The following is a 9,894-nucleotide window of genomic DNA, read 5'->3' as shown; positions in this document are numbered from 1 at the left end:
TGTGTGTGTGTGTGTGTGTGACAATCCCAAAGATAATTATTCAGCAGGGAAACCAAGCCTGAAGCCGGAGCCGCAAGTTTTATTCCTATATGCCCTGAGATGATGAATTCACATTTGGAGTTTGCATCCCAGAGGATCCTCCTCTTTCACCTAGATACAACCCTGAAGTCACAAGTCAAAACTCAAACCCAAACGCACTGTCTTTGAATTGCTTCAGACTCATGGTCATACTCCATCAAGTTCCCGAGGCTGTAAATCCTTGTGGGAGGGGACAGTCCTATCTTCCTCCTGTGGAGAAGCAGATGGATTTGAACCACCAGTTTCTCTGTTAGCAGCTTGATATGGTATGCATTACATCATCACGGTACTCCAAAGCAGCAAGACATGCAATAAATAACACCATCACTTGGAGCTTTTGTCTAGTTAGTTTATTATAATATTCATAAGTATCCAAATTGATCAACTTGAATCTGATTATGGGATCATGGTACAGAAGAAAGAGTGTTGATCTGGAAGATAGCCTAGCTGTGTAGCAAACCTGCTTCTGCTGTGTGACAGGGAGTGTCCGAGTTTAGGAGAATAGAAACAAAATTGACAGTAAGAAGGAGAGGAAAAGACAAGAGGTTAGGCAGCATCTGGTCTACTGAACATCACATTCAATGCACAATAAACACTTGTCGGATGATAAGTGCAGCAAGAAAGAGTTTTGGATCTAATTTTCCAAACTAAGGACTTGTTCTTTTATTTGGATCCACAATAAGCTTTTGAAGGATTTGTGCAAGGAGAATGACGCAACCATAGTGATGCCTCCAAATGAAGAGTCTTTTGGTTACTCTGTGAGGGGGGAAATTGGCAGGGAGAGAGGCTGGAATAAAGAGCACAATTAGGAGGAGATTGTACATCTCTGCTGCTGCTAACAGTAGGCTGAATGATTGGACTAACTGTCCAAAGGAGACCAACAAAATAAACTGAATACAAAATCATCTTTCTAAACAGCTAGGAAACAATGGGCTAACATCTAGATGAAGACAAGAACTCAGAGAAGGGAAACCTGCCTTTGCCCTGAGGGCATTTTCTGAATTTGAGAGAAAGAGTTAGGAACCAAATTGTGGTTTTAGTTACACCAGGGACAAGAGGGATAAATGTTGCTTCCCAGGGTCCAAACAACAAGTGAAGAGAGATTATTTAATTGGCAAATAAATCATAGGAAACTGTTTAGGATTCTGCTAAAAGAAATGGATTATATAGGAAAAAAAAGAAAAGGAGGCCAATGAACAGTGAGAAAGTGTAACCCACATTTAACTGAAGACCTATAAGGAGTAGAAACGTGGAAGATGATGACTGAAACATTTTCTGAAGACATGAAATACATTAACGTACGCAGTGAAGAAAGGAGTCCTGGCGGTGAGTGGTTAGTGTGGCAGCCTGCAGTTTGTAGCTACATGTTACCGATAGAAATCTACTGGAAAGCACTGGTTTTGGGATACATTCAAGAAGCCCAGTGAATCCTAGGAAGGCTAAAGAAAAAGAAAAACCTTTCTAGACATATCATAGTGAAAGTGCAGAAAACCAGAGACAAAGAAGACTAGGTAATGGTCCATGTTAGATCCTGATCACAGGCAGGAGCAGTAGACATTGAGTTAAAGAGACAGGACTAAGATTCTGGCATTGACAATGCTTTGAATTCAGTCCCATGAAAGACTATTTCATAAACATACTCCCTAGTTCATTCCTAACTAGTAAAGCATATTTGCTAGGAACAGATCTCAGAGCGACCTGAGACCTAGGATACTTTCCCATGCATAGAGGGCCACAGCCCCCAAATCGTGGCACTGAAATGGCTGCTGCAATTGAGCTCTGAAGCTGCAGAATGTGCTCAGATATGGCTCTAAGAGAAAGTAGGATGGAAGTGAAGTTCTGTAGAAGTGCTTCCCTAAATCCTCTCCACACAACACATAACTTTAACTCTTCTCCTAGAGAAAAGTATACAAAGCCAGCATTTCTGCTGGTTCCTGGGGTATTTTATTACAACCTTCATGCTTGGCCATATGCACTTCCTTCCTTCCTGGACTGACTGATGCCTGACGGATTCCTGCAAGAGTTGATATTTGTAACAGATTGGGTTTAAAATGTCTCTTACTTGTTGCTTAGCTGTTCTTGCAATGAGAACTAGGCCCCTATGGAGAGTCAAAGAGGTGCCAAGTGATTTTAGTAAAAATCCTACACACACTGCTTCTGTTTAAGGATAAACATGTGGCTCGGACAGACAGCTTCTTTCATTGCTTTCTTCCCCTCTGTCTTTCTTTTTCCTTCTTTCCTTCCTTCCTTCCCTCCCTCCGTCCTTCTTTCCCTCCTTCCTTCCTTCCTTCTTTCCCTCCTTCCTTCCTTCCCTCCATCTTTCTAGAGAGAAAGAAAGCCTTCTCTAGTGTGTATCTCCAAGCCAATCAGAAATTTGTCTCACAGGAGATAAATTAATTAGAAGAAAGTATTGCTTTTCTTGGGATTATGAGTCTGCAGGATTTCTCTTCATTTTTATGAAATTTTTATGTTCACAAATTTTTTTAGGTCTCAAATCTTTCCATAAAGCCTTCGGAAACCAGCACTTTAACACTTATAGAATATTTTTGAAGTATCTCTGTCCCTTAACACGGTTGTAACATGTTGTTAGTTGCCGACTCCAACTCAGTGATTTTATGTATAACATAAGACCCTGTTCTCACCTTCAAAATCAGGCTGCAGCACTATAAAGCGTATTTGACAATGAACCTAAACATTCATATTGGAATCCTCATACTAGCTGCATAAGCACATCACTGATTTTGGCTTCTCATCTAAAATATGAGAGTGGTAACAAGGCCTACTTGTTTCTAATAGAGGGAAATCTGTGTCTGCCCGGTTGTCTTGCTCTAGCGGTCAGTCAGGCTTCTCGTTTTGGTCATCGGAAGAGTAGCTTGCTACTACCACTTTGCGCCAGCAGGGGTCCTCAGCTCTCTTGATCCTATTATTGAACGAACCTTTCTATTTCTCTAGTTGTTCCCTAAATGCAAACAAGTCAGGATGACATTTATTTGGGGAGAGGGGGAAACGGAGTAGGGGATGTATCTTTGTCAGAAGCTCAGTGAAATAGAAGAAAACAACAAGGAGCCTCCTCCTTAACGGAGGAGAGTTGAGTACTTAGATGGACTTCACTTTCCCCCCTTTTGCTATCATTAGCTATTCTGTCACTTACCAGTGCAGTTGATGACTGGTTCCTGGATACCTTCTGGCCTGTTCTTGTTTTGGAGTGTGAGGTGAAGAATAGAGGGCATTAGAAAATGATGACTGTCGTCCTTGGAGCTGAGCAGGATGCACATATGAAGCCCCCGAGGAGAAGGACTGGGCGTCAGGGAGACTTAGAACGATTCTCAATGTCTTCTTATTCCACATCTATCTTGGTCCTAATGAAAGATCAGTCGTGATTTATAGGTAGCCTAAATAAAAATGTCTCAAGTTCCTCCTGCCAAAGGCACTGTTGTCAACTCAACTCAGAATGACTGTTCATCAGTTTTCCATGGCTATAATCTTAAGGAGGTGAAACTGCCTCATTTTTACCCTCTGGGAGCAAAGGATGGGGGTTGGAGGGTAAGGTACTTTAGAAAAGAAATTCCTATTCAACACTACTGTTGTTGTTAGGTGCTCTTGAGTTGAGTGCGATTTGCAGTGACCCTAGGAACAACAGATCGGAACCCTGTCTTATCCTGTGCCATCCTCATCATCTCGGACACACTGAGCCCATTGCCACAGTCACTGTGTCAATCCATCTCATTTCGGGTCTTCTCTCTTTTGCTGACTTTCCACCTTTCCAAGCATGATATCACTTTGCAAGCCACAGCCCTTCCTAACAACATGTCTAGTGTATGTGAGATGAAGCTTGGCCATCCTTGCCTCTGAGGAGCACTCTGGCTGTACTTTCCTCCCCACGGATTTGTTCTTCTTTTGGCAATCTTCTCCAACATCATAGCTCAAAGTCCTCAATTCTCCTTCTGTGATCCCTACTCAATGTTCAGCTCTCAGAAGCATAGCAAGTGACTGAAAAGCTAAAATGTGTTAACTGTGGATTCAAGGAAGATGAAATCATTGACAATTTCAGTGTTTCTCCCATCTGTCATAGTGCTGCTTATCGGTCCAGTGGTGTTTACAATCTTGATGTTAAGATTCAATCTATGTTGAAGTCTTTGATTTTCTGCAGCGAGTAGTATTTCAAGTCCTTCTCACTTTCAGCAAGCAAGGTTGTGTCATCTGTATAATGCAGTTTGTTGACGGGTCTTCCTCCAATCCTGATGCCACATTCTTCTTCATAAAATCCAGCCTCATGATTATTTTCTCAGCATACAGATTGAATAGGTATGGAGATAAGATACCACCTTGACACATACCATTTCTGATTTTAAACAAAAGCTTCTGGGTGTAGGTATGGGTTTCATATGAGCATAATTGAATGTTCTAGTATTCCCATTCTTCTCAATATTAGGCATAGTCAGGCAAATGCCTTTGTATAGTCAACAAAACACATTCTTGTGGTATTTTCTACTTTCCGCTAGGATCCATCTGGACATCCTTGGTGCTATGGCCTCTTCTAGACCCAGCTTGGACTCCTGGCAGTTCTGTCACTGTTCTAGCCATTTTTGGATGACCTTGAGCAATATTTTGCTTGCATTTGATATTAACGTTATTTTTCAATTGTTTCCAAATTGTGTTGGGCCAACTTTCTTTTTTTTTAAATTTTTTTTTGGGGGGCCAACTTTCTTGACAGTGGGAACCCATACCCATCTCTTCCAGTCTGTGGTTGGCCTCCACATTTCCTGGCATAGATTGGTAAGCATGTCCAGGGCTGCATCTGTTGTTTGAAACATTTCAAATGGTATCCCTTTGATTCCCATGACTTTATTTTTTGCCCATGCCTTTACAGCAGCTTCCCTGGAAAAGCAGAAGCCTGAGCTCAGCCTTGTGTCAAGGATCCAGATGTAGCTAAGGATGGGCAGCCTTTCTGAAGGTTTTGCTGTGTGTCTTGTTTCTCTCTCATTTTGGTAGGCTGGCTGGCATTTCTCAAGTCTTTTGATGACATGAGGGATCCTGAAGATTTGGCTCTTGGGAGGGAGGTCTCAATTCTGCCAATAGGTGTGATTTGCAGACAGATTTTCACAGAGACAAATTCGAATGAAAGCAGCATCAGAATCAGGTCCGTTTAGGGGCGGTCGTCAGTTGTGTGACCTGGGCAAGTCACTATCTTTGATCCTTAGATTTTTCATCTGTTGTACATAATGAATGCAAATGACTGTGTGAAACACAATATGAATGAAGGGTATTGTGAAACACGATGTATATGAACTTTGTAAGCAAACAAATACAAAATAAATTTTTTAAAAGTCAATGCTGTGGGGATTACATTATTAAAGTATGTAGAATGGTTAACAATGCTGTAATTATTCAGGATGAATGCTTAAAGTAGCAATGATATTAAGGATAAATCAGAGATGGAACGAGGTCCCTCTCCATCACTAGAGATGCTCAGCATTTCGTTGGAACACGACAGAGAGGATCCTAACCCCTGGACCAGCTGAACACAGGTCCTTCCTAATTCTGAGTTTTCACAATCCTAGGAATTCCAAGAAGTATAAATGGACACCACGCAGGAAGACAGTTACCGAGACTACCCTGCACACAGTGAAGCACTAATAAGCACACAGAGTCCTCTTGGGTGAGGGTTCATAGCACGTGAAGTACTAGGTGTAGGCAGGGACATAATGGTGGTGGTGCAGACTTCAGAGTGCGCTGCTCGCTGTGCTGCCTGCTGCTGCCACACCTGATGTCTTGCCTCAGCACTATATTTCCTTCCAATAATTAAATCAGTTCCTGAAGTGATGGCACGTTCATTTTGTTCCTCGACTCAGTCAGCTGGGGTTTCCCTGTCCTAATCTCTCATTTACTCTTTTGCAGCCTTATGATAATTCATTCTCGTTTTGGTTGAAAAGTCTGGGAGCTGGTATTGGAAGAACGAGCAGGTCTGAATCAATTACTACAAGGCTACGTGGTCCTTGTCCCCACTGTGCCACGTGACCAGCACTACTGTTCCTGCCCTTGGGAAAGTCTGCCTTCCTCACCTGGCCTCTTGCAATCAACTTTGAATTGGCTTTCCTCAGTGGTCCCCATCCCTTCTTGAATTCATTCTTTATTTAAGCCATTTGCTCTCCGATTCCAACCTGTTCTAGCTCTCTCCTTTCACTCTTTCTTGTGTCATGCACACCTAGTGTGAATGAAATGAGGTGGGCTACTTGCTTTTGCCTGAGCAATCCCCTCTTGGCAGATGTTCCATTTTCCACCCTCATCTGCAAACTACCATCCGTTTTTAAAAGCCATGACCACGTACCCTTCTCTCCAAAGCTACCTGTGGGATCTCTGACTGCATGTGCTTTTGGGGACTGTCTTTCGACTCCAATCACATAGTATGTTGCCTTCAAGTTCTATGTGAGCATGTCTATAAGCCTCATTTCTCTCATCAGTAATTGCATTCTTTGCATATCCTTGCGCACTTTAAAATCAGACTTTCCCCTCCCATCATGATTTGTCCTCTGAATCCTACCCTCATTTGACAAATAAATAAACCCAATTGAAGTTTGTGTAGGTTGTTCTGAAAAGTACTTTTTTTTTTTTTGAAAAGTACTTTTAACATCTGACATCCTAAAAGCTGACATCCTAAAAGCACCAATTACAGAAGTCCTTTTAGGTACTAATTGACAATGTAAAAGTCTGAGTGAGAAACAAAACAAAACTAAAAACAAAATAAATGCTTGTTTCCACTGACTTATCTAAGTACATTTAGTCCATCTGGGAGCCACGTGTGCTTCCCCAGTGGCCTTTCTTTTTCGTGGAAATGCTGAACTCAGGGGGCTACTGCTTAGATTGGTTATTTGGTCCATTTATTAGCTTCTGAGCTCGATTAGCATTTGGTTTGTTCTTGAGGATGATGGCTGTTCATTTCTTTAAAAAGAAATGAACCATTTTCTAGTCTGTTTTCAGAATGTGGGCATATAGCATCCATGTAATCCTTTGAATTTACAGAGTGAGAGCATAGAAACCCGGGGTGAGTATAAAGTTTATTTGGACTGTGTCAATTTCCATAAACAAGATGACAGGATTCCATTGTAGCTCTGTCAGCTCTCACGCTCCTGACACTGTTTATGAAAACATTGCCCACTACAGTGGATTGCAGTTCTTCTAGACTCATCTCCTCTGTGTGGCACCCACCAAGTTCCAGTGGAGCATGGAGGGTCAACTTACATTGTTGACAAACACCGTTACCTCTGGTAGCTTCTTGTTGTTGTTAGGTGCCCTCAAGTTGAATAAAAGCCACAGGGACCCTATGAACAACAGATCTGAACCTTGGCCTCTCCTGTGTCATCTCCACGGTCTCTGACATGCTAGAGTCCACTGCTGCAGTCACCGTGTCAATCCATCTCATTGAGGGCCTTCCTCTCCTTCACTATCCTCCACTTTTTTAAGCTTGACATCCCCCCTCTAAGAAATAGATTGTCCTAGCAATATACCCAAAGTATGTGAGACAGAGCTTCATAACCTTTGTCTCCAAGGAGCACTCTGGCTACGCCTTCTCCAACACAAATCTGTTTGTTATTTTGGCTACTCATGGGATGTTCAGTACACTTCTTCAACACCGCATTCCAAAGACATCAATACTTTTGTCATCCTTATTCCTGGTCTAGCTTTTAGATGCATAGGAAGTGACTGTGGCCTGAATCAGGCACACCTAAGTTTTCAAACTGACACCACTGCTCCTCAATAATTTGGAGAGGTCGCTAACTACAGACTTTCCTAGTGCAATATATCTCCTAATCTCCTGACTCCTGGTACCAAAGGTATTGATTGTGGATCTAAGTAAGAGGAAATCATTGACAGTTTCAATCTTTTTTCCATCTGTTACGATGTTGCCTATTGGTCCAGTGGTGAGGATTTTTGTTTTCTTGACACTGAGATGCAATCCACACCAAAGGCAGCAATGTTTAACGATCTGTAGCCAGTGCTTAAAGTCCTCCTCACTTTCAGCAAGCAAGGTTGCATCATCCGCATAGCAAAAGTTATTGATGAATCTTCCTCCTATACTGATGTCACATTCTTCTTCTTATAGTCCAGCATATAGATTAAATAGCTATGGAGAAAGGATAAGATTCTGATGCACATCTATTCTAACTTTAAACCATATAGGGGCTCTAAAAGTCTAGAATCTGAGCTGCAGTCCCAAAGGCATGAGGCTCGAATGCACCAGCTACTCCATGGGAAAAAGATGGGCAATCTCCTCCCATGCAATTACTGTCTCTAAAAAACCCATGGAGGGTTTTTTCCTGACTCTACAGCACACAACAACAGTGTTCCCTTGCTATGTTCACACAACAGCCTCTTGATCTAGGTATAGGTTTTGTATGAGCACAGTTAAGTGTTCTGGACTTCCTATTCTTCTCAATGTTAGCCATAGTTTATGATTCACACAGTTAAATGCCTTTGCACAGTCAATAAAGCACAAGTAGACATTTTTTTCTGATATTCTTTGCTTTCAGCCAGGATTCATCTGACATTAGCAATGATATCCCTGGTGCCACAGCCACTGCATAATCCATCTAGAACTTCTAGCAGTTCTCTGTCTATGTGCTGTTCTAGCTAGCTGTTTTTGAATGATCTTCAGCAGTATTTTGCTTGCATTCTATTGGATTACCTTTCTTGGGTATGGGAACAGATATGGATCTCTTCCAGTCAGTTGGCCAGGTAGCTGTCCTCTACATTTCTTTGCACAACCTGGTGAGCTACATACAAGGCTACATCTGTTTATTGAAATAAGCAAATGGATATTTCATCCATTCCCTATTTGTTATTTTTTGCCGATTTCTTCAGTGCTGCTTGAACATCCTTCCTTTATTACCATTGGTTCTTGATCATATGATACTTCCTGAAACGATTCTGTGTCAGCCAGTTCCTTTCGGTACATGTGTCCATGTATTCTTTCTATTGTCTTTGTTTTTATTTTATATTGGTTTGTTTACAAAGATTGTATACATTGTGTATCTGACTGTCCTTTACTCACATTGTGTTTCAAACAATCATTCCTATTCATTATGTTTTATAAGATTAATCATCATTGAACTATGCCTACTATTACCCTGTCTTTCCAGCTCCACCCCTAGATCTTTCCCCTTTCCTTTAGCTATTTCTTCCTCCATCCATGATATTGTGTGAACTTATGATTTTCCCCTTTCCCATCCTCACCTTTCTGCTACTTCCCTCCCCCTCTTAGAGCCTCATGAATGTTTTGCTACTTATCTATTTCTACAATAATGGTTTTATGCAGCATTTGTTTATGAGACTACATTAGTTCTCTCAGCATAATGCTCTCCAGTTCCTCCTAATTTATGTAGAAATTTAAAAAATTGTTGCTTCTGAGCACTGCGTAGTATTTCATTGTGTGAATGTACCATAATTTCTCAATCCATTTGATTGTGGTTGGACATTTGGGCTGTTTCCATGTTCTTATGATGGTGAATAATGCTGCTTTGAACACTGGTGTACAAGTCTCTCCATTTGGGCCTCAGTTCTCATTTTTTCAGGATATATTCCAAGCAGTGGAATAGCTGGGACATATGGAATTTCTATTTTCAGCTTTTTGAGGAAACACCAAACTATCTTCCAGAGTGGTTGTACCGTTTTATGATCCTACCAACACTGTTTGAGAATTCTCACCTCTCCACATCCTCTCCAACGTTTATTACTTACTGTCCTGTTAAACTTTGCCACTGCTACAGGATGGATGGTGAAGAGATTGAGATTGTACACAGCTTTAGTTTGCTTGGCTCC

This window comes from Elephantulus edwardii, unplaced genomic scaffold, assembly GCF_000299155.1.
Source record: "Elephantulus edwardii isolate Elephantulus edwardi_28Jun2011 unplaced genomic scaffold, EleEdw1.0 scaffold00269, whole genome shotgun sequence".
NCBI lineage: Eukaryota > Metazoa > Chordata > Mammalia > Macroscelidea > Macroscelididae > Elephantulus > Elephantulus edwardii.
The sequence above is the reverse complement of the archived record's forward strand: the minus strand, read 5'-3'. Positions refer to the sequence as shown.